Source organism: Anopheles funestus, assembly GCF_943734845.2.
Source record: "Anopheles funestus chromosome X unlocalized genomic scaffold, idAnoFuneDA-416_04 X_unloc_35, whole genome shotgun sequence".
Lineage (NCBI taxonomy): Eukaryota > Metazoa > Arthropoda > Insecta > Diptera > Culicidae > Anopheles > Anopheles funestus.
Genome location: NW_026045160.1, coordinates 237,501 through 262,500, shown reverse-complemented (window position 1 = coordinate 262,500; position 25,000 = coordinate 237,501). Strand labels below are relative to the sequence as shown.

Below are 25,000 nucleotides of genomic sequence, written 5' to 3'. Positions count from 1 at the left end.
CTGGCGTCTTCGCTGGCAGCATCCGCGTCCCACCGCTGCTGCCACTGCTCATACGTCTGGTCACGCTCCAGCTCACGAACGCCAGACCTGGGGATCTCGTTGGCTGGATCGTTCAGCCGTTGATGGACCCTGCTGTCCTCCTCTATCTGCAGGCATATTGGAATGAGACCGGCCAGCAGCACGGCCGTCTCACCCCTCACCGTCCGGAAAGCCCGACAAACACGAATGGCCGTTGTCCTCTGCACGCGCTGCACCAATCTACGGCATTGGCGCAGCTGCAGCCCCTCCGACCATACTGGGGCCCCGTAGCGCAGGATGGAGTCCGCTACGGCCGCCAGCAGTCGGGCACGCGACGACTTCGGTCCACTGTGGTTCGGCATGAGGCGCGTGACGGCTTCCGCGACCTTCATGGCCTTCGCTGCAGCCTGCTGAACGTGCGGCAACCATGACAGGTGGTCGTGCAACCAAACCCCAAGATAACGGATGGAGCGCTGGGATTGCACGACCACACCTCCGATGTTGATGCTCACGACCGGATGACGCTTCAGGGTGGAGATGAGCGTCATTTCCGTCTTCTCTGGCGCCAACGAGAGACGGTTCCGGTCCAGCCAGTCCATGATTACCGCGATGGCTCGTTCAGCAGTCGAGGAAGCGGCTTGGGGTGTCGTTGCGGGGACCAAGACGACAAGGTCATCAGCGTAGCCAATAACCTCGGCCCCCTCAGGCAACTGGACACCCAGGACCCCGTCGTACAGCACGTTCCAAAGCGTGGGTCCCAAAATGGAACCCTGTGGAACGCCCGCACTGATGTTACGCTCGACAGGGCCCTCGCTGGTGTCGATAACCAGCCGCCGGTCCTCGAAATAGCTCCTCAGTATCTGCTGCAGCGATGACGGTACCCCCTTGTCCCTCAGCGCGTTGGCGATGGCTTGCCAGGGCGCAGAGTTAAAGGCGTTGCGGATATCAAGTGCCACCACCATCAGGCAGCGCTTGTCTCGGGCGTTGGTGCGGCGAAAGGACATGGCCGTCCTGCCCGCTTCGACAACGCGCTGGATCGCACTGATGGTGGATCTGCCTCGCCGGAAACCGTACTGCCCGTCCGACAGCCGTTCCGCATCCGGTTCCTCCAGGAACTCGTTGAGGCGGTTAAGAATTAGGCGCTCCAACACCTTGCCGAGTGCGTCGAGCATGCACAGCGGCCGGTAGGAGGAGCTTTCCCCGGGAGGCTTGCCAGGCTTTGGCAGCAGTACCAGTCGTTGCCTCTTCCAGGGCGCTGGAAACGCACCCCGGTCCAGGCAGTCCTGGTACAAACGGACGAAAACCTCCGGGTACTTCCTAATGGCCGTCTTAACCGCCGCGTTGGGGATACCGTCCAGTCCAGGCGCTTTCCGGTTCGCCATCGATCCCACGATGGACAACAGCTCGCCCACGGTGACAGGGGTCAACGAAGAACTCCGCTCCTCGGTGTCGACGCTCGATGATTCAGCGTCCGGCCAGTCAACAGGCGGATGTGTCGGGAACAGATCGTTGGCTATCCGCTCCAACACGACACGCTCAGTCTCAGGTGGCACGAAGCAGCCACGAAGACGAGACATGACCACCCGATAACCGGCCCCAAACTCGTTGGTTTCCGCCTGTTGAATCAGCTCATCGAGCTGCGCTCGCTTGCTGGCCCGGACAGCCTTCTCGACGGCTCTCCTCGCCGACCGATGATGTGCAGCCACGATGCTGCGCTCCTGCAGGTCGGTGGTATGAAGCATCCGCTCGTGCACGGCCGCACACTCCTCCCGAAGACGCAAGATCTCCGGAGTCCACCAGTAGAGGTCTCGATGGGGGTCACGATGCGACATGGTGACGCGCTCCATCGTGTCGTCGCATGCATCTAGCATGGCGTCGACCATCCCCTCCTGGCTGACGGCTCGTTCCGGAAAACCGGCCGTCTGGAGTGCGGCTGCGAATGCCTCCACCGAAAACTGCGTCGTCTTCCATCTCCGGCCAGCGTGCCGAAACGTGGTGGATGACGAAGAGGACCCCTGTCCCCGCTGACGATGCTGCTGCTGTTGTCGCTGCTGTCTCCCGTTCAGGTGACGATGCTGCTGCTGCAGGTGCTGCTGCTGCTGGTGCTGCTGCTGCTGGTGCTGCTGCTGTTGTCGTCGCTGCTGGTCGAGAGTTGGAGACCCCACGGTGAAGAAAATGTACCGGTGGTCCGACGCCGTATAGTGGCACGAAGTGGTGTTCGCTGCCACCTCCCAAGTGTCTGGACGAGCAATGGATGCGCTCGCGAAAGACACATCCACGACACTGGGAGTGGCGACTCCGTTGCCCACGAACGTCGGGACCGATCCTTGGTTCAGGATCACAAGCCCAAGCTGCCGGATTGTGTCCAGCAGCTCTTCGCCGCGCCGGGTGGTACGTTGGCTACCCCACTCCTCATTCCAGGCGTTGAAATCGCCTGCCAGGACGATGCGAGGGTGGGGTTGGGCCTCCAACTCCACCGCCTCCAGAAGTTGCTCGAACTCGCCGGCGTTGAGACGTGGAGGGGCGTAACAGCTGATGAAGACCACCCCTCCAATCTGCGCAGCAGCCAACCCGGGCATGGCACAGCGCCAAACCCGCTGGATTGGAAGGTGGCCGGTTGCCACCACAGCTGCTCTCCCCGACGAATCCACCGTCCAGTTACCGCTGCCCTCTGGAGGTCGATACACCTCTGACAGCAGCAGCACGTCGACCCGCTTCGTGCGGGCTGTTTGCAGGGCCAGATCCTGAGCAGTGCGTCCACCACCCAGGTTGACCTGCATCACCCTCACTACACCCGACACTGTTGACCTTGTCGGCACGATGAGTGGCCCACTCGATGGGGCCCCTGGCAGACAATGCACTTAGCTGCCGACGTGCACTGACTAACGCGGTGGCCTACCTCGCCACACTGCAAACACTGACCCGTCCGGTCAGTTGAAGAACGGCAGTCCCGCGCCAGGTGCCCCATCAGCAGGCAACGGAAGCAGCGCTGACGGTCGAGCGGCTTCTTCGGCACTTCGCGGATGCCGCTGACACATTGGCAGAGTGTCAACTTCTGACCAATGAGACTCCGTGCCTTGGCCAGTGGGAGTCGAACACGCGCTCGCTTTGTGCCATCACGGAGCTCCCAAAGCTCGACGTGAGTGATGCCAGCCGCTGACCCCAGCTTCTCCTCAATGGCAAGCTTCACGTCACTCTCTTTGGCCAGAGAGTCGACGTTGGTGATGAGAAGCTCACCCATCTCCGTCACCACTCGTGCCTCGCCATCCTCACCTAGCGCTAGCTGGATCCGGCGAGCCAGCTCCGCGCTATCGACGTTCTTCCGCAACGGTACAAGCAGATGACCTTGCACGGTCCGGCGCCCCATGCCGATGTCTGCCCTGACGTCCTGCAGCTCCTGAGATGTACGCAGCTTCACGTACATCTCTGTCCAGGTTTTGTCCGAACCTGGGACCACCGCAATGCGGTCAGGACGCGGAGGACGCCCCTTAGACTGGGCACGATGCTGCTGATGTTGTTGCTGCTGACTCTGCTGCTGCTGCTGGCGCATCTGAGGTGGCCGGTACGGCTGGCCCACCTGCTGCGGTTGCTGCTGCTGCTGAGTCGAACGTTGCGATCGGCTCTTCCGACCGCTCACGACCGTAGCCCAGGACATCTGCTGCTGTTGCCGCTGCTGCTGACGTTGCGGTTGCTGCTGCTGCTGCTGCTGCTGGCCATTAGCCGACACTGCGACCGTCCGTCGCTGCGGCTGTGGCTGGCTGCGCTGCTGCTGCTGCTGCTGCTGCTGCTGCTGCCGCTGTTGTTGTTGCTGCTGCCGCTGCTGCTGCTGCTGCCGCTGCTGCTGCTGCTGCTGCTGCTGCTGCTGCTGCAGTTGCGAAGCTTTCTTCGCACGGTTGCGCTGCTGCCGGCTGCGTTTTGTCCTGGCACTGCCCTGACCAACAGGCTGTGCCGAGGAATGAAGCGCCGTCAAGGAACGCATGCCCTCTTGAAGCGCTTCCAGCGTACACTTCAGGGCCACTTCACGTTCCCGGCTAAGTCGCAGCTCTTCCGTCAGCGACTCGATCTGTTTGGCGAAGTTCTCCAGCATCTTGTGCTGGAAAGCCAGCACCGACGCTTCGCCATCGTCGTGGGGAGCCACGGTTGAAGACATCTCCCCTGCCGCTACCACTGGCGGCACCACCGTCTGCTCGAGAAGAGAGGCGTCGGAAAATTCCGCATCGTCCTCCTCCTCGGAATTATCAGCCTCGGACGGAACCGCCACCGTTGGTCCGGCCGGCCGTGGTGTCTCCGGTAAAGGGGAAGGGGTATCGGACCGCTTCCGAGGCGTGGACGACGACCGCACCCCGGAACGAAGCACCCGCCCCTCCATTCTCCGCTCCTTTCACAAAAAACCGCCTGCACGAATCGTTCAGACGGAACAAGGGAATATTCCCTTCAACATCTGCCAAGGTAACGACCGTCCGTCGCTAGAGCCCCTTTGGCAGATTTCCCGTCCGCGGATCGCAAGAATAAAAAACTCCCACTTTTTTCTTTATTAAAAACAATTTCGCAAGAGAAAACCGCAAGAATAAGAATTTTTAATAAATTCCGCAAGAGATTCAAGAAAACACCAAAAAACGGGTTCGTCGCCTGCTGACGCGTTGAAGTCTCTCGTTTTGGCGTTCCCGGGGAAGGATTCGGAGCCAAAGAACCGTTCCCGGTCTCCTGCTAAGCGTTCCCGGTCTCCGGCTGCGCGTTCTCACTCTCTGACCGCTAAGCGCCGGAAAGGTATGCAATTCGCATCGAGTTTTATAGCACCGTAACGCTTCGTAACGCTGGTGTCCCGGCTAAGCGCTACCGCTACCGGTCACTGGTGGCGCTGCAGACGTCGAAGAGAAGGAGGTTGCTGTCTTCGCTGGAAGTTGCGGAACCCGCCACGGGTGGCGCTGTCGTCATAAAAAGGGAGCTTTTACGTTGGGTTGTTGTCCTCACTGCTCGAAAACGCTTCGTGGTGTTGTTGATGACACAAACACACGCGACGACACACCTGACGCCACCGTACCACGCTGTTGCACGCACTTTCACGTCGAGTTTTTACTGTTTATCTCTTTTTAAAAGCACTTTACGTCGCCGGAAAACGATAGTTTATGCTCCCTAGCATGTGTTTTACCACTTTTCCAATGTTCTAACACGGTATTTCGATATTTATTCGCCACTGAAGTTCCCCATACAAAGTGTATGGGGACACTTTAAACTGAGTTTTAGCGCAGTAAATTGAAGTAAAACGATTTCCTTTTTCAATATTCGCTAAGAATGACACTCAATTCGCCCTTTTCGACTATTGTTCCGCTATTTATAAGCACTTTTGCACAATATTTTTGCAAAAAATACGGAGCGACACAAAGCACGTCTAAACTGCTGGCTTGACAGCTACGCACACAGGGATAACTGGCTTGTGGCCGCCAAGCGTTCATAGCGACGTGGCTTTTTGATCCTTCGATGTCGGCTCTTCCTATCATTGTAAAGCAAAATTTACCAAGCGTAGGATTGTTCACCCTTTCAAGGGAACGTGAGCTGGGTTTAGACCGTCGTGAGACAGGTTAGTTTTACCCTACTGGTGTGCATTGTTTGTCGCTATCTTAACGGAATTCCTGTGCAGTACGAGAGGAACCACAGGTACGGACCACTGGCTCAATACTAGTTCGAACGGACTATGGTATGACGCTACGTCCGCTGGATTATGCCTGAACGCCTCTAAGGTCGTATCCAATCCGAGCTGATAGCGCTTCTTATACCCATTAGGTGGTCGTAAGCTAGCGGGCCTAACAACCCTCCGAGAACCGTCCGTGCTGTCCATTGGCACACTGGCGTCTCATCCCCGCTTACTACTAGGCCGCAAAGGGCGGGTTCGCGCTGCACGTGTTAGTACCATACATGTTGGGAACACCGGTGGACGAGCTTGCCGACTGTGGATATCACTAGTTTCGACACCTACGACCGCCCGCAAACGACGGGACTACAGGCTGGGAGCTTCAAGTTGTAGAGATGCGTTCGCATCGATCCTCTCAGGCGACCCATGCTTGGTGGTTAGTGCTTGCGCGTGCGCGCCCCGTGTGTGCTGGAATTGGCCAACCAGTGCACATTGGTGGTGCGTACCGTGACTTGCACCATGTGACGAGAGTGTTGAAGAACACTGTGTGGTGACTCTATGCCTATGTGATGGGGTGCTTGTAACACACGACCGAACCGACGGCTCGTTGGATGGTCACGACAGTGTGGTGCAGGTGCGCCCATGTGTAACGAATACATTGAGTGCCGTTGGAGGTTAGCGGTTGGTTGGTTGCATGCTACAACTTCGCGTTGTACATGGGCTGGCCGCTGCGCTTCCTTCGGGTTGCCACTTGATGTTGATAGGGTTGATGTATTGTGTTCGTTGACTTTTGGTTCATTCCAAAAGTCTTCGGACTTAGATAATTTTACAAGTGTCGGCGCTCTCGGACCGAAAATAAGAAGACAACTAAGAAGAAAAAGAGAAAGAAGCTAATAGTGGAAAGTATTCTTCTTCAAAGAAGGAACAAAAATTTTACAAGTGTTGAAAAATTTCCTAAGTCCAAAAAATTTTCTAAGTCCAGAAAATTTTCTAAGTCCCACAAAATGGAACATGATGAAGAAGATACAGAAGTTGAAAATTTTTCTAAGTCCAAAAAATTTTCTAAGTCCAGAAAATTTTCTAAGTCCAAAGTGTTGGAACAATTTCCAAAGGCCCATAGGTTGCACTGAATTTTCCTAAGTTGGCCACAAGTACCCATGAGGTATCGAGAAGGTTCACCCGAAGGACATAATATGTCCCAAAGTACCGATAGAGTACCCACAAATAGCACCGAATGGGCCTAAGTTGGCCAAAAGTACCGATAGAGCACCCACAAGTAGCACTGAGTTGGCCTAAGTTGGCCAAAAGTACCGATAGAGTACCCGCAAAGAGCACCCACTTGGCCTAAGTTGGCCAAAAGTACCGATAGAGTACCCACAAGTAGCACTGAGTTGGCCTAAGTTGGCCAAAAGTACCGATAGAGTACCCACAAATAGCACCCCATGGGCCTAAGTTGGCCAAAAGTACCGATAGAGCACCCACAAGTAGCACCCAATTGGCCTAAGTTGGCCAAAAGTACCGATAGAGTACCCATAAGCAGCACCCAATTGGCCTAAGTTGGCCAAAAGTACCGATAGAGTACCCACAAATAGCACCGAATGGGCCTAAGTTGGCCAAAAGTACCGATAGAGTACCCACAAATAGCACCGAATGGGCCTAAGTTGGCCAAAAGTACCGATAGAGTACCCACAAATAGCACCGCGTTGGCCTAAGTTGGCCAAAAGTACCGATAGAGTACCCACAAGTAGCACTGAGTTGGCCTAAGTTGGCCAAAAGTACTGATAGAGTACCCACAAATAGCACCGAATGGGCCTAACATGGCCAAAAGTACCGATAGAGTACCCACAAATAGCACCGAATGGGCCTAACATGGCCAAAAGTACCGATAGAGCACCCACATATAGCACCCCATTGGCCTAAGTTGGCCAAAAGTACCGATAGAGTACCCACAAAGAGCACCCAATTGGCCTAAGTTGGCCAAAAGTACCGCCAAGTAGCACCATAGAGGCCCGAGTAGAGCGAAATGTGGGCCAAATTGAACATTTGAAAATTTTTACAAGTCCAGAAAATTTTCTAAGTCCAGAAAATTTTCTAAGTCCAAAGAGTTGGACAAATTTCCTTAGGCCCAAAGGTTGCACTGAATGTTCCTAAGTTGGCCATCAGTACCCATGAAGTATAGCGAAGGTTCACCCGAAAGACACAATACGCCCTAAAGTACCCACAGAGTACCCACAAGTTGCACCCAATTGGCCTAAGTTGGCCAGAAGTACCGACAAGTACCACCATAGAAGCCCGAGTAGAGCGAAATGTGGGCCAAAGTACCGAGTAGTTGCCACAAATGCCCAAATGGATACCAAAATGTGGTACCAAGTACCTAACTGTTGCAACAAATGCTAGCTTTCTGAGCAAAAGCTGTGGACCAATTTCGTAGAAGAACCGCCTAGGCGAAAAGGCAAAAATCGCCGAAGCTGGCCCGCTCGCAGAGCTCGCGGGCCAGGAGATACTCATAGGGCGATTTACTAGAGTGGGGAACTTGAGAATTTTTGTGTCCGAGACTTTGGGCAACTTCGCGGCCGCCCCCTTAAAGTAAAAGATTTTCTCTGGGTGCCTAAAATTCGCAATTCCCGCAAAGTCGGGAAGACGTTAAAGTTTTTGCCCAAAAAATGGCCATCGATTTAAGGTGATTTTCCAATAAGAAAATGCTTCCTATTTTGAATTTTTTCGAATATTTCCTAAACTAAGCGTCGGAGCACATGGCCGTGGAGGAACTTTTGGTAGCTTTTGGCAAGGGCTATCGGATGAAATAATAAGAAAGGCCATCAGAGCGATATTGGATTAATGCGGGCTCATAAACGCACCTGAGAAGTGAAAATTGGTACCTTGCACGCAGGATGCAAGAAATGCTTGAGTGTTAACCATCATCGGTACCAAGTACCTAGGTTATATCGAGTGCGTAGATGGAAGTCGGTACCAAAGGGAAACCTTCCTAGGCTAGGTGCACGCAAGTGAGTATGGATCGATCAGTAGAAAGATGGGAAGCCATAGGAAACCTTCCTAGGCTAGGTGCACGCAAGTGAGTATGGATCGATCAGTAGAAAGATGGGAAGCCCAAGGAAACCTTCCTAGGCTAGGTGCACGCAAGTGAGTATGGATCGATCAGTAGAAAGATGGGAAGCCATAGGAAACCTTCCTAGGCTAGGTGCACGCAAGTGAGTATGGATCGATCAGTAGAAAGATGGGAAGCCCAAGGAAACCTTCCTAGGCTAGGTGCACGCAAGTGAGTATGGATCGATCAGTAGAAAGATGGGAAGCCCAAGGAAACCTTCCTAGGCTAGGTGCACGCAAGTGAGTATGGATCGATCAGTAGAAAGATGGGAAGCCATAGGAAACCTTCCTAGGCTAGGTGCACGCAAGTGAGTATGGATCGATCAGTAGAAAGATGGGAAGCCCAAGGAAACCTTCCTAGGCTAGGTGCACGCAAGTGAGTATGGATCGATCAGTAGAAAGATGGGAAGCCCAAGGAAACCTTCCTAGGCTAGGTGCACGCAAGTGAGTATGGATCGATCAGTAGAAAGATGGGAAGCCATAGGAAACCTTCCTAGGCTAGGTGCACGCAAGTGAGTATGGATCGATCAGTAGAAAGATGGGAAGCCCAAGGAAACCTTCCTAGGCTAGGTGCACGCAAGTGAGTATGGATCGATCAGTAGAAAGATGGGAAGCCATAGGAAACCTTCCTAGGCTAGGTGCACGCAAGTGAGTATGGATCGATCAGTAGAAAGATGGGAAGCCATAGGAAACCTTCCTAGGCTAGGTGCACGCAAGTGAGTATGGATCGATCAGTAGAAAGATGGGAAGCCATAGGAAACCTTCCTAGGCTAGGTGCACGCAAGTGAGTATGGATCGATCAGTAGAAAGATGGGAAGCCCAAGGAAACCTTCCTAGGCTAGGTGCACGCAAGTGAGTATGGATCGATCAGTAGAAAGATGGGAAGCCCAAGGAAACCTTCCTAGGCTAGGTGCACGCAAGTGAGTATGGATCGATCAGTAGAAAGATGGGAAGCCATAGGAAACCTTCCTAGGCTAGGTGCACGCAAGTGAGTATGGATCGATCAGTAGAAAGATGGGAAGCCCAAGGAAACCTTCCTAGGCTAGGTGCACGCAAGTGAGTATGGATCGATCAGTAGAAAGATGGGAAGCCCAAGGAAACCTTCCTAGGCTAGGTGCACGCAAGTGAGTATGGATCGATCAGTAGAAAGATGGGAAGCCATAGGAAACCTTCCTAGGCTAGGTGCACGCAAGTGAGTATGGATCGATCAGTAGAAAGATGGGAAGCCCAAGGAAACCTTCCTAGGCTAGGTGCACGCAAGTGAGTATGGATCGATCAGTAGAAAGATGGGAAGCCCAAGGAAACCTTCCTAGGCTAGGTGCACGCAAGTGAGTATGGATCGATCAGTAGAAAGATGGGAAGCCATAGGAAACCTTCCTAGGCTAGGTGCACGCAAGTGAGTATGGATCGATCAGTAGAAAGATGGGAAGCCATAGGAAACCTTCCTAGGCTAGGTGCACGCAAGTGAGTATGGATCGATCAGTAGAAAGATGGGAAGCCATAGGAAACCTTCCTAGGCTAGGTGCACGCAAGTGAGTATGGATCGATCAGTAGAAAGATGGGAAGCCCAAGGAAACCTTCCTAGGCTAGGTGCACGCAAGTGAGTATGGATCGATCAGTAGAAAGATGGGAAGCCATAGGAAACCTTCCTAGGCTAGGTGCACGCAAGTGAGTATGGATCGATCAGTAGAAAGATGGGAAGCCCAAGGAAACCTTCCTAGGCTAGGTGCACGCAAGTGAGTATGGATCGATCAGTAGAAAGATGGGAAGCCCAAGGAAACCTTCCTAGGCTAGGTGCACGCAAGTGAGTATGGATCGATCAGTAGAAAGATGGGAAGCCATAGGAAACCTTCCTAGGCTAGGTGCACGCAAGTGAGTATGGATCGATCAGTAGAAAGATGGGAAGCCCAAGGAAACCTTCCTAGGCTAGGTGCACGCAAGTGAGTATGGATCGATCAGTAGAAAGATGGGAAGCCCAAGGAAACCTTCCTAGGCTAGGTGCACGCAAGTGAGTATGGATCGATCAGTAGAAAGATGGGAAGCCATAGGAAACCTTCCTAGGCTAGGTGCACGCAAGTGAGTATGGATCGATCAGTAGAAAGATGGGAAGCCCAAGGAAACCTTCCTAGGCTAGGTGCACGCAAGTGAGTATGGATCGATCAGTAGAAAGATGGGAAGCCATAGGAAACCTTCCTAGGCTAGGTGCACGCAAGTGAGTATGGATCGATCAGTAGAAAGATGGGAAGCCATAGGAAACCTTCCTAGGCTAGGTGCACGCAAGTGAGTATGGATCGATCAGTAGAAAGATGGGAAGCCATAGGAAACCTTCCTAGGCTAGGTGCACGCAAGTGAGTATGGATCGATCAGTAGAAAGATGGGAAGCCCAAGGAAACCTTCCTAGGCTAGGTGCACGCAAGTGAGTATGGATCGATCAGTAGAAAGATGGGAAGCCCAAGGAAACCTTCCTAGGCTAGGTGCACGCAAGTGAGTATGGATCGATCAGTAGAAAGATGGGAAGCCATAGGAAACCTTCCTAGGCTAGGTGCACGCAAGTGAGTATGGATCGATCAGTAGAAAGTGGGAAGCCCATTACCAAATGCCCTAGTGAAAACCGTAAACGAATATCATGAACCGATAAGGAGCACCAAATGCCCTAGTGAAGACCGTAAACGAATATCATGAACCGAGAAGTAGCAACGAATGCCTGAAAAAGTACCAAGTCCTCGGTATAGAGTAACGAGAGTTAACCGCCGTGATGTATGCAATGTGGGCAGCCATTGCATGGGTTCTGGACTTGGTTCGCGAATAACTTTTTTGCTAGACATCGGACAAAGTTGACGTGGAAGAACGAAATGTAGCAGTTGATGCCACCTATCCAAAACTTTTTCAAGATTGAAGATCCGATCGATACAGCCTGAGTTATAGGCAAAAGTTGGTGCAAAAACGAGCATTTTTAATGGTGAAAAATCGGTACTCCTCGAATAGCTCCTGTTGGAAGCATCGGACCACATGGTCGTGGAGGAACATATTGTAGCGCGCGGTGTCAAGTATCGACACCCAAAACCGCATGTCCGATGGACGGAAAATGACCAAGTTATAGTGAAAACTTGGTTGCACCAAATTCCCGAAGAAGTGCAACGAGAAGGTGAATGCGATGGTTGTTCGTCGAATAGCTCCGGCCACAGACATGGTAGCGATTAGTGGTGCATGGAAGAAATCTAGCCACAAGTGCCATCTACCCATGGCCAGAAGAAAGTGTGGCCATATCTTGGATACCGGCGGAGCTATGGGGCAAATATGGGCCAAAAATGGTGCAAGTTGGACCAAAAATCCGAAAAAGTACCTAGGTAAATGCGATGGTTGTTCGTCGAATAGCTCCGGCCACAGACATGGTAGCGATTAGTGGTGCATGGAAGAAATCTAGCCACAAGTGCCATCTACCCATGGCCAGAAGAAAGTGTGGCGCTATCTTGGATACCGGCGGAGCTATGGGGCAAATATGGGCCAAAAATGGTGAAGTTGGACCAAAAATCCGACCAAGTGCGCGAGGCGCTTTCGTGAATAGCTCCGGCCACAGACATGGTAGCGATTAGTGGTGCATGGAAGAAATCTAGCCACAAGTGCCATCTACCCATGGCCAGAAGAAAGTGTGGCCATATCTTGGATACCGGCGGAGCTATGGGGCAAATATGGGCCAAAAATGGTGCAAGTTGGACCAAAAATCCGACCAAGTGCGCGAGGCGCTTTCGTGAATAGCTCCGGCCACAGACATGGTAGCGATTAGTGGTGCATGGAAGAAATCTAGCCACAAGTGCCATCTACCCATGGCCAGAACAAAGTGTGGCCATATCTTGGATACCGGCGGAGCTATGGGGCAAATACGGGCCAACAATGGTGCCAGGTGGACCAAAAATCCGACCAAGTGCGCGAGGCGCTTTCGTGAATAGCTCCGGCCACAGACATGGTAGCGATTAGTGGTGCATGGAAGAAATCTAGCCACAAGTGCCATCTACCCATGGCCAGAAGAAAGTGTGGCCATATCTTGGATACCGGCGGAGCTATGGGGCAAATATGGGCCAAAAATGGTGCAAGTTGGACCAAAAATCCGAAAAAGTACCTAGGTAAATGCGATGGTTGTTCGTCGAATAGCTCCGGCCAGAGACATGGTAGCGATTAGTGGTGCATGGAAGAAATCTAGCCACAAGTGCCATCTACCCATGGCCAGAACAAAGTGTGGCCATATCTTGGATACCGGCGGAGCTATGGGGCAAATACGGGCCAACAATGGTGCCAGGTGGACCAAAAATCCGACCAAGTGCGCGAGGCGCTTTCGTGAATAGCTCCGGCCACAGACATGGTAGCGATTAGTGGTGCATGGAAGAAATCTAGCCACAAGTGCCATCTACCCATGGCCAGAAGAAAGTGTGGCCATATCTTGGATACCGGCGGAGCTATGGGGCAAATACGGGCCAAAAATGGTGCAAGTTGGACCAAAAATCCGAAAAAGTACCTAGGTAAATGCGATGGTTGTTCGTCGAATAGCTCCGGCCACAGACATGGTAGCGATTAGTGGTGCATGGAAGAAATCTAGCCACAAGTGCCATCTAGCCATGGCCAGAAGAAAGTGTGGCCATATCTTGGATACCGGCGGAGCTATGGGGCAAATATGGGCCAAAAATGGTGCAAGTTGGACCAAAAATCCGACCAAGTGCGCGAGGCGCTTTCGTGAATAGCTCCGGCCACAGACATGGTAGCGATTAGTGGTGCATGGAAGAAATCTAGCCACAAGTGCCATCTACCCATGGCCAGAAGAAAGTGTGGCCATATCTTGGATACCGGCGGAGCTATGGGGCAAATATGGGCCAAAAATGGGTAAAATTGTACGGTCCAAAGCCAAGGGTAAATTGTTTTATTCCTCTAATAACTTCTAGCACAGACATTGAATCGGTTGGTGATGTATGGATGAAATGTAGCAAACAGTTGGAACTACCCATAAAATCTTAAAGATTGACGATCCAATGTATAGAACCGGAGTAATGTGCGATACTTGGTGAAAAATCGAGTGAAAAATTAACTATAAACTGTTTTTGGCCCATAACTCGAATACTAGACATCGGAAGGGGGGGTCGTAGAACGATTTTTTGTTGCCCTATCGATTCCCTATCGAACGAGCAAAAGTTGTTTTTTTGACCAAAAAGTACCCCCACTCTAGTAAAATTGGCCTGATTTTACTAGTCCCCGGTACCCGTACAGGCAAAATGAGCAAAATGCTCAAGTATGAATGGTTTTTGGCCCATAACTCGAATACTAGACGTCGCAGGGGGGTGTCGTGGAACAATTTTTGGTAGCCCTTGAAATTATCTATCGAATGACATATACTTGATTTTTGGCCAAAAAGTTCCCTAGACTAGTAAAAATCGCATCATTTTACTAGAGTCGGGTACCCTGGACGAAAAACCGCTATAGTTGCGGTTTTTGGCTAATAACTCGAATACTAGACGTCGGAGGGGGGTGTCGTGGAACAATTTTTGGTAGCCCTTGAAATTTTCTATCGAATGACATATACTTGATTTTTGGCCAAAAAGTTCCCTAGACTAGTAAAAATCGCATCATTTTACTAGAGTCGGGTACCCTGGACGAAAAACCGCTTAAGTTGCGGTTTTTGGCTAATAACTCGAATACTAGACGTCGCAGGGGGGTGTCGTGGAACAATTTTTGGTAGCCCTTGAAATTATCTATCGAATGACATATACTTGATTTTTTGACCAAAAAGTTCCTAGACTAGTAAAAATCGCATCATTTTACTAGAGTCGGGTACCCTGTACGAAAAACCGCTATAGTTGCGGTTTTTGGCCAATAACTCGAATACTAGACGTCGGAGGGGGGTGCCGTAGAACAATTTTTTGTAGCCCTTGAAATTACCTTTCGAATGATATATAGTGGTTTTTTGGTCAAACAGTGACCCCGAGACTAGTAACCCTCCATACACAAAACCGCCTAAAAAGTTTTGGTTTTGCAAAATTTTGAAAAGTGCGTCAAAAAAATTTTTTCAAAAAGTACCAAATCGTGATCAGAACTCACTATAGACCATAAAAAGTGAAATCCGATGGTCATTTGCAACACTTGGTCAATCGAGAAAAATTTCACTTTTTTACTAGAGTCGGGTACCCTGAACGAAAAATCGCTCAAGTGATGGTTTTTGGCCAATAACTCGAATACTAGACGTCGGAGGGGGGTGCCGTAGAACAATTTTTTGTAGCCCTTGAAATTACCTTTCGAATGATATATAGTGGTTTTTTGGTCAAACAGTGACCCCGAGACTAGTAACCCTCCATACACAAAACCGCCTACAAAAACTTTGTTTTGAAAAATTTTGAAAAGTTCAAAAAAATTTTTTTTTCAAAAACTACTAAAACGTGATAAGAACTTACTATAGACCATGAAAAGTGATATCCGATGATAATTTGCAAAAGTTGGTAACTAGTAAAAAATTTCACTTTTTTACTAGAGTCGGTGCAACGAGAAAAAAAAAGTCCGTGATGGAGAAAAATGGCACGTTTTCCACGCCTGTACGCTTTCGTTTTCTATATAGGGGGTAGGTGAGCCAGAAGCATGAATTTGACTGAGTACGTATCTTTATGAATTGGGCCCTTCTAAATCGATTGAGACTACCCCCAGGACGATCGGACGACTGCTTCTGGCTCAAAATGTGGTTTTTAGATTTTGATCGTCAATTATGAGAGAAAAAATCGATTAGAAGTAAAGATACGAAATGCTTGGTCTAAGTTGGGAAACGACTTCGGATATTTGTTGGACGTTGTCGTAGAAGGTCCGAGGACCAAGGAAAAGTGATTTCCAAGTGGATTTATGCACTATTAGTCGATGGTAAGATGTGAAATTAGTAGAACTTACCATACAGTTTGCGAAGTTGAAGCAATCGGTTGGTGAATATGGTACTGTCTGTCCAATTTGGTGGTTCGGAATGAGTGAAACGATGTTGATGATGGATAGACGTTCCGATTGCCCCCGATCGGGGAACATATAGTGGTCTTTAAGGTCCAAGTACCTATGTTTTGGTAAGCAGAACTGAGAGTTAAAGGATGAAAGTCGGCCATTCCTAATATCATCCTATCGGTGGTTCGCGAGTTGTTTGAGGACCGGAGCAGCTCGCGATGAAACGGTCCTAGGGTATTGGTTATCCATCCAAGGAAGAGTAAATGCGATCCTAGATGTGTGTCGTTGGCCGTTCTACCGGTATCGCCTATCGATGAGATATCGACGGGCATGCCTTACTCGAAAGTTGAATTCTAGGATCGATGGTCAAACAGACCTATGAGCGATAAACCAAACTGAACACGTATTGATGTCGGCTTTTCCTATCATTTGATGCCGCAGGTTGTTTAGGGACCGGAGCAACTTGCGGCCGAGACGGTCCCCGGGGGTTTCTTTCTCCAAGGAGTGGAAACTATTAAGCAAGAGTTGTAGCAAGATACGATCCTCTGATGTGTCGTTGGCCGTTCATGCGGTATCGCCTGTCGATGAGATATCGATGGGCATGCCTTACTCTACCGACCTTCTAATTGAGAGTATTAATCAGGGATCGATGGTCAAACAAGACCAATGAGCGATAAACCAAACTGAACACGTATTGATGTCGGCTTTTCCTATCATTTGATGCCGCAGGTTGTTTAGGGACCGGAGCAGCTTGCGGCCGAGACGGTCCCCGGGGGTTTCTTTCTCCAAGGAGAAGAAACGATTAAGCAAAAGTTGTAGCAAGATACGATCCTCTGATGTGTCGTTGGCCGTTCAAGCGGTATCGCCTGTCGATGAGATATCGATGGGCATGCCTTACTCTCCCGACTGGATTACTGAGAGTTTAATCAGGGATCGATGGTCAAACAGACCAATGAGCGATAAACCAAACTGAACACATATTGATGTCGGCATTTCCTATCATTTGTCGCAGGTTGTTTAGGGACCGGAGCAGCTTGCGACCGAGACGGTCCCCGGGGGTTTCTTTCTCTAAGGAGTGGAAACGATTAAGCAAAAGTCGTAGCAATAATCGATCACCTGATGTGTCGTTGGCCGTTCTTGCGGTATCGCCTGTCGATGAGATATCGATGGGCATGCCTTACTCTCCTGACTGTTTAATTGAGAGTTATAATCAGGGATCGATGGTCAAAAAGACCTATGAGCGATAAACCAAACTGAACACGTATTGATGTCGGCATTTCCTATCATTTGTCGCAGGTTGTTTGGGGACCGGAGCAGCTTGCGACCGAGACGGTCCCTTCCCGAAAGATGGTGAACCGAGTCGTCTGGCGTAAAAACCGGACGACTCGAAAGGGCTTGACCCTTTCAAGTGAGCGATAATCACATTCTACGCTCAGTTCGACAGCTACAAGGCAATCACTCGCTAAGTTCAGAGCTAATACATGCAACACGCCGGCATTGTTTCCACCGACGCATGGATTCAAGACTGGTGCACTTATTAGTTAAACCGTTCGCCTCCGGGTGTTTCGAGTTCAAGTCTGGATGAGGATTGATCTTGCTGGTAATAGCTTGAGCCCCTGAATAAGGGGTCGAAGCGTACATCTTGAGACCATGTACAACATATTACCAAATCGGCACCATGGGTTCGGGTGCAAGTGATGTAACCGTGAAAGATGTTGAGCAGCCCAACATCGGTTTACACACGCATAATAGGAAGGCAGCGCTGTCGACTGGTCAGTCGTGTAAGAAGTGTGCATTATCGATCACAAATATATTGGTGATCTGTAGGTTGCGCATACACCATGCCCGGTGTAAAGTGCCGTGGTCCCCCCCGGGGGGCTGCATCAAACCGTTCGCCACGCGAACTACCCAATGGAACGAACTCGATGCATTTAATAAGAAGAAGAGATGATAATGAAACACGGTCGATTTAAGAGTTGAAAACGTTGAAATGCCTATAAGCAAGTCTTAAGTTGGTGGTGACCGTTACGCCCCAACAAATTGGTGCCTTACCCTACACCAAAGAGCCATTCAACATGGTTCAAGTGAGCGATAATCACATTCTACGCTCAGTTCGACAGCTGCAAGGCAATCACTCGCTAAGTTCAGAGCTAATACATGCAACATGCCGGCATTGTTTCCACCGACGCATGGATTCAAGACTGGTGCACTTATTAGTTAAACCGTTCGCCTCCGGGTGTTTCGAGTTCAAGTCTGGATGAGGATTGTTCTTGCTGGTAATAGCTTGAGCCCCTGAATAAGGGGCCGAAGCGTACATCTTGAGTAAATGTACAACATATTACCAAATCGGCACCGTGGGTTCTGGTGCAAGTGATGTAACCGTGAAAGATGTTGAGCAGCCCAACATCGGTTTACACACGCATAATAGGAAGGCAGCGCTGTCGACTGGTCAGTCGTGTAAGAAGTGTGCATTATCGATCTCCAATATATGAGCTCAGTATGACAGCCCAATTGGTAATCCTCGGGACCTCCAGAAAGGAAGCTGGATGAGGATTACCAAATCGAAAGTTGATAAGTGTAGTGGTACCACTTAGTCAACTTGTATCCCGAAAGATGGTGAACCGAGTCGTCTGGCGTAAAAACCGGACGACTCGAAAGGGCTTGACCCTTTCAAGTGAGCGATAATCACATTCTACGCTCAGTTCGACAGCTGCAAGGCAATCACTCGCTATGTTCAGAGCTAATACATGCAACATGCCGGCATTGTTTCCACCGACGCATGGATTCAAGACTGGTGCACTTATTAGTTAAACCGTTCGCCTCCGGGTGACTCGAGTTCAAGTCTGGATGAGGATTGTTCTTGCTGGTAATAGCTTGAGCCCCTGAATAAGGGGTCGAAGCGTACATCTTGAGACCATGTACAACATATTACCAAATCGGCACCATGGGTTCGGGTGCAAGTGATGTAACCGTGAAAGATGTTGAGCAGCCCAACATCGGTTTACACACGCATAATAGGAAGGCAGCGCTGTCGACTGGTCAGTCGTGTAAGAAGTGTGCATTATCGATCACAAATATATTGGTGATCTGTAGGTTGCGCATACACCATGCCCGGTGTAAAGTGCCGTGGTCCCCCCCGGGGGGCTGCATCAAACCGTTCGCCACGCGAACTACCCAATGGAACGAACTCTATGCATTTAATAAGAAGAAGAGATGATAATGAAACACGGTCGATTTAAGAGTTGAAAACGTTGAAATACCTATAAGCAAGTCTTAAGTTGGTGGTGACCGTTACGCCCCAACAAATTGGTGCCTTACCCTACACCAAAGAGCCATTCAACATGGTTCAAGTGAGCGATAATCACGCTCTACGCTCAGTATGACAGCTGCAAGGCAATCACTCGCTAAGTTCAGAGCTAATACATGCAACACGCCGGCATTGTTTCCACCGACGCATGGATTCAAGACTGGTGCACTTATTAGTTAAACCGTTCGCCTGCGGGTGTTTCGAGTTCAAGTCTGGATGAGGATTGTTCTTGCTGGTAATAGCTTGAGCCCCTGAATAAGGGGCCGAAGCGTACATCTTGAGAGTAAATGTACAACATATTACCAAATCGGCACCGTGGGTTCTGGTGCAAGTGATGTAACCATGAAAGATGTTGAGCAGCCCAACATCGGTTTACACACGCATAAGGGGTTTATTGTTATCTGTAGGTTGCGCATACACCATACCCGGTGTAAAGTGCCGTGGTCCCCCAGGGGGCTGCATCAAAACGTTCGCCATGCGAACTACCCAATGGAACGAACTCGATGTATTGAAAGAGATGAACAATTAATAGCGAGAATAGGGGCCCGGAAGCAATTCCGCGGCCCTACGGTCGATTCAAGAGTTGAAACGTTGTACAATCGTGGATAGCACCTAGTGCTAATATGGTGAGAGATAATGTGTGAGGAAATTTAGTTTCCTAAAGTTTAGTTAGTGGTTTCCGTTGTGCCCTAACAAACTTAAAGTTGGTGGTGACCGTTACACCCCAACAAATTGGTGCCTTACCCAACACCAAAGAGCCATTCCATATGGTTCTAGAGAGAGAGAGTTGTGTGGAAATTTATTTCCCACTAAGCGAGTGTGTGTCTGTAGTGGAACGAATTCTGGTTGATCCTACCAGTAATATACGCTTGTCTCAAAGGTTAAGCCATGCATGTCTAAGTACAAACATAAATGAATGTGAAACCGCATAAGGCTCAGTATAACAGCTATAATTCACAAGATCATCCTACCACTAGTTACTTGGATAACTGTGGAAAATCCAGAGCTAATACATGCAACATGCCGGGACTGTTGCCCTCGCGGGTAGCTGAACTGGTGCACTTATTAGTTAAACCAATCGCCTCCGGGCGGCTTGAGTTGAAGTCTGGATAAGGACGCAGATCGTATGGTCGCTTGTCGACTGACGACAGATCTTTCAAATGTCTGCCCTATCAACTATTGATGGTAGTGTAGAGGACTACCATGGTTGCGACGGGTAACGGGGAATCAGGGTTCGATTCCGGAGAGGGAGCCTGAGAAATGGCTACCACATCCAAGGAAGGCAGCAGGCGCGTAAATTACCCAATCCCAGTACGGGGAGGTAGTGACGAGAAATAACAATATGGACCTCTCTAACGATGGTCCATAATTGGAATGAGTTGAGTATAAATCCTTCAACAAGGATCAAGTGGAGGGCAAGTCTGGTGCCAGCAGCCGCGGTAATTCCAGCTCCACTAGCGTATATTAAAGTTGTTGCGGTTAAAACGTTCGAAGTTGATTGCCCGTCCAGACACGTGACCGCCACGGGCGCCCGGTTACACGCCGGGGCCGTTCGTGCGCGCGCTCACGGCTGCGACTCACAATGGTGTACTTGGGCGTTACTCTGTGAACGAGTACCGTGCTACCGGTTAACTCCGGCACGGGCTCCTCATGGTGCTCAAGATACTCACATTTACCTTGAACAAATTAGAGTGCTCAAAGCAGGCTAAGACAAAGCGTCCGGCCCCCCCGTGGGGTTGGCGTTGGCCGAGAATAATCTTGCATGGAATAATGGAATATGACCTCGGTTTATACGATTTCGTTGGTTTGTCAGAAACCTAGAGGTAATGATTAACAGAAGTAGTTGGGGGCATTGGTATTACGGCGCGAGAGGTGAAATTCGTAGACCGTCGTAGGACCAACTGAAGCGAAAGCGTTTGCCATGGATGCTTTCTTTAATCAAGAACGAAAGTTAGAGGATCGAAGGCGATTAGATACCGCCCTAGTTCTAACCGTAAACGATGCCAATTAGCAATTGGGAGACGCTACCCCTATTCGGTGCTCTCAGTCGCTTCCGGGAAACCAAAATCGGGTTCCGGGGGAAGTATGGTTGCAAAGTTGAAACTTAAAGGAATTGACGGAAGGGCACCACAAGAAGTGGAGCTTGCGGCTTAATTTGACTCAACACGGGAAAATTTACCAGGTCCAAACTTATCGAGGTAAGACAGATTGATAGCTCTTTCTCAAATTTAAGGGTAGTGGTGCATGGCCGTTCTTAGTTCGTGGAATGATTTGTCTGGTTAATTCCGATAACGAACGTGACTCAAACATGCTAACTAGAACGCTGTCAGCAGTGCGCCTCCGGGCGCACCTGACGTTACAGCCGGGCGGCGCCTTCACGGGCGGTCGTCGGCTACGTTTGCCCTGCTTAGCGGGACAACTTGTGTTTAGCAAGCTGAGAATGAGCGATAACAGGTCCGTGATGCCCTTAGATGTTCTGGGCTGCACGCGTGCTACAATGTGGGTCGCAGCGTGTTCTCGCCAATAGGCGCCCCCATTCCGAGAGGAACGGGAAATCACTAAAATGCCCATCTAGTCGGGATTGGGGACTGCAACGGTCCCCATGAACCTGGAATTTCTAGTAAGCACTAGTCATTAGCTAGTGCTGATTACGTCCCTGCCCTTTGTACACACCGCCCGTCGCTACTACCGATGGATTATTTAGTGAGGTTTCTGGAGGCTTACCTTCCGCGGTTCCTTCGTGAGCTGCAGCTGGCATGGCTGAAGTTGACCGAACTTGATGATTTAGAGGAAGTAAAAGTCGTAACAAGGTTTCCGTAGGTGAACCTGCGGAAGGATCATTACTGATGATCGTCCGCGAGTGACCAACCATGGGCTGCCTTCGGTGTAGCTCGGTCGCTCGCTTGCTATGTGTCAGAATTTGTTGAAAGCCAACTCGTTCGTTGTACACTTTGATGGGTGACCATCACTGTGTCCCCGTGCCGAGCTAGATCTCCCCTAGCCGTAAGGCACTTGAACGCCCCTTCGACGACGAGTTGCATGTGTGTGGTATGTGTCAGAATCTGGTGAAGCTTTCTGCATGTGATGTGCCTTGTGTGGATCCGTGGCCATTGCATTGTGTCTGGTGCTTGGATACCCAGACACTTAGAACGCTTGCGCGGAAAGCAAACTCGATCGTTGTACACTTTGATGGGTGACCATCACTGTGTCTCCGTGCCGTGCTAGATCCCCCCTAGCCGTAAGGCACTTTGAACGCCCCTTCGACGACGAGTTACAAGAGTGTGGTATGTGTCAGAATCTGGTGAAGCTTTCTGCATGTGATGTGCCTTGTGTGGATCCGTGGCCATTGCATTGTGTCTGGTGTGTAGGTACCCAGACACTTAGAACGCTTGCGCGGAAAGCAAACTCGATCGTTGTACACTTTGATGGGCAACCATCACTGTGTCTCCGTGCCGTGCTAGATCTCCCCTAGCCGTAAGGCACTTTGAACGCCCCTTCGACGACGAGTTACAAGAGTGTGGTATGTGTCATAATCTGGTGAAGCTTTCTGCATGTGATGTGCCTTGTGTGGATCCGTGGCCATTGCATTGTGTCTGGTGTGTAGGTACCCAGACACTTAAGCAAACTCGATCGTTGTACACTGTGATGGGCGAGCATCACTGTGTCTCCGTGCCGTGTAAGAGCTCCCCTGGCCATCAGGCACTTGAAAGGTCCTTCGACGACGAGTTACAATAGTGGTGTGTTAGATACGTCAGGTGATGGTATCTACTGTTGTGCAATACGTATCCGGCCACGGCACGGAACGAACGGGAACTGTGGTGCAGACATACAAAGAGTTAAGCCTATTAGTCATTAACTCTAAGGACGGGGCCATGGGGCGGTACGCAAAGGATACGGATGAGCGAGTATGCAGGCCCAATACTCAATAGCTCGATCCGATCCAAGCACATGAGTTGACTGCGGCGCCAGGTTAACCAATGTGCTAGATTCTATTTGGCCAGTAGAATCTTGTGTCTTATGCGATTTGATACCAAGACACCAGAACGAAAGTTAGTTGAAGAGTTATTAAACTCTTATGAAGTATGGTTGTGCAATCACAACTTATGACTTTAACCTATAAAGTGGATATGGACTTGCAATTATAACATGGAATCTCTACACACCCCATGAGCTCGATCCAATCCACGCACACGAGTTGCCTGAGTAGCGACAGGTATACCGATGTGCAATACGTATCCGGCTACGGCACGGAACGAACAGGAACTGTGGTGCAGACATACAAGGGCCATGGGGCGGTACGCAAAGGATACGGATGAGCGAGTATGCAGGCCCAATACTCAATAGCTCGATCCGATCCAAGCACATGAGTTGACTGCGGCGCCAGGTTAACCAATGTGCTAGATTCTATTTGGCCAGTAGAATCTTGTGTCTTACGCGATTTGATACCAAGACACCAGAACGAAAGTTAGTTGAAGAGTGATTAAACTCTTATGAAGAATGGTTGTGCAATCACAACTTATGACTTTAACCTATAAAGTGGATATGGACTATCAATTATAACATGGGGCACACACCATGTTCTCGATCCAATCCACGCACACGAGTTGCCTGAGTAGCGACAGGTATACCGATGTGCAATACGTATCCGGCCATAGGCACGGAACGAACAGGAACTGTGGTGCAGACATACAAGGGCCATGGGGCGGTACGCAAAGGATACGGATGAGCGAGTATGCAGGCCCAATACTCAATAGCTCGATCCGATCCAAGCACATGAGTTGACTGCGGCGCCAGGTTAACCGATGTGCTAAGAGAGTTGTTCCTGGGCCTTCAAAGTGACTTCAAAACTATCTTAGCGAATGGTGGCCATGGGCGTAGACATGAGCCACAAGTCACAAGGCCTGGGACTATTGGGTAATAAAGACAACTTAGTCAGAAAGTTAGTCTTTGGACGTACCACCGGGATTGTGTTACATTGGGAACCTTACTATAAAACCCTAGGCAGGGGATCACTCGGCTCATGGATCGATGAAGACCGCAGCTAAATGCGCGTCACAATGTGAACTGCAGGACACATGAACACCGATAAGTTGAACGCATATTGCGCGTCGGACGATTAAACCCGGCCGATGCACACATTCTTGAGTGCCTATCAATTCCTTGATATACAACAAACCAAACTTCAGGGTGGAGCGTGCCACAATAGAACACTATGGCGAGCAGCCCGTCTAGTGTCGTGGGGGAAACACGCTTCCACACTGTGCATAATGGCGTGCTCGGGACCTTTGTTGGGACCGCAGGGCGCTGAAAGTAAAGGGGTGAACCGCATAAATCGCACGCACGTAAACGCGCACACACACAAATAGAGTGAGACGTATCGTAGGATACCGCTAAGAGTACGTTGTGAAACATGGGGAAATTCAATCGAAAACCTCTTTGATGTCCAAGATTTCGTTGACCGTATCCGTCGTAATACTGGATCAACGTGCTTGGGGGAAAACGTCAAAGGGTTTTATAATAGTGGTGCATGATTAACCCATCGATGCCCGAGGGGAACATGTTGTCCAATACAATAGTGGTGCAGTTGGCTCGACATGCTCGGGGGGAGACATCGTGGGTCCAAGTCGACCAAGTCGACCGAGAGTTGTTGTTGAGAGATCGAATCAAAACGATGCCGAGCGGAACTCGTTGTCCTTATTGGAGTGATATTCGGACAACGTGCTCGGGGGGGCCATCGTTGATTCAAAAATGACCGTAAATTGCCCAATCCGTGTGTGTGTGTGTGTGTGAAGTGTTGTTGCGTATATATCGGTTCGCTATGCCCCGGGTTCGAAACGAATGGAATGTGACTGATTTTGTTGTAGGCCTCAAGTGATGTGAGACAACCCCCAGAATTTAAGCATATTAATAAGGGGAGGAGAAGAAACCAACCGGGATTCCCTGAGTAGCTGCGAGCGAAACGGGAGAAGCTCAGCACGTAGGGACGG

The 25,000-nt window shown here is 50.2% G+C and overlaps 1 long non-coding RNA gene and 1 other non-coding gene across 2 annotated transcripts in view; both read left to right on the top strand.

Moving 5' to 3' along the window:
• LOC125773469 (uncharacterized) overlaps positions 1 to 23,311 on the top strand; it is a 29,656-nt gene extending 6,345 nt beyond the window's left edge. Inside the window, exon 2 of the long non-coding RNA XR_007420129.1 lies at positions 23,227 to 23,311. This is a non-coding gene — a long non-coding RNA (uncharacterized LOC125773469). The remainder of the gene's footprint in view (positions 1 to 23,226) is intronic.
• A 695-nt stretch (positions 23,312 to 24,006) lies between these two features.
• Positions 24,007 to 24,164, top strand: LOC125773474 (5.8S ribosomal RNA). The gene has a single exon (XR_007420134.1). It is a non-coding gene; the product is annotated as a 5.8S ribosomal RNA (ribosomal RNA).
• The last annotated feature ends 836 nt before the right edge of the window (positions 24,165 to 25,000 follow it).